Here is a 606-nt window from a genome sequence, read left to right on the forward strand (position 1 = left end):
TGGTCTAGCATGTAACAAAGTTTGTGTTTATTTTAATATAAAAACAATCCCACATAATGAATCTTAAAACTTTGTTTTTTTAGAAGAATTTAGGCCTAATAGGCTTAAATTCGTCTTAATATTTGGCTTTATAAACTAAAATAGTATTAATAGTATAACATAAACATAATACAAAACTATAAATTAATTCTACCATTACTAGTTATTAAACAAGAATTTTCCAGTTTTATAAATGATATACTTCATAAGAACTGAAGAAAAGGAAAAAACAACAGTTATTCCAATTTATGGAGAAAGTATACGTGGGATTATTGAACCACTGGTCTGGCGAGTTTGTTAGTCGTGTCACGAATATAGAAGCACTGTTGCTAATTGCTTTTAACTCCAGATGATCGCTAGACTTCCGTTGGATTTATATAAAAGTTACTAGAAATATAGCTAGATTAATTTTATGTTATTGATATATTATTATTACTGTCATCATATCCTTATTTAAGGAAAAAAAGTACTAAATTCAGATTACAAGGAAAGGAAAGAATTCCAGACCTTCTACATTCCTGCCCCACGCCATATCCCTCACCTCCAACCCCTTAATATTGTTGCGTC

This window comes from Limulus polyphemus, unplaced genomic scaffold (assembly GCF_000517525.1).
Source record: "Limulus polyphemus unplaced genomic scaffold, Limulus_polyphemus-2.1.2 Scaffold477, whole genome shotgun sequence".
NCBI classification, from domain to species: domain Eukaryota; kingdom Metazoa; phylum Arthropoda; class Merostomata; order Xiphosura; family Limulidae; genus Limulus; species Limulus polyphemus.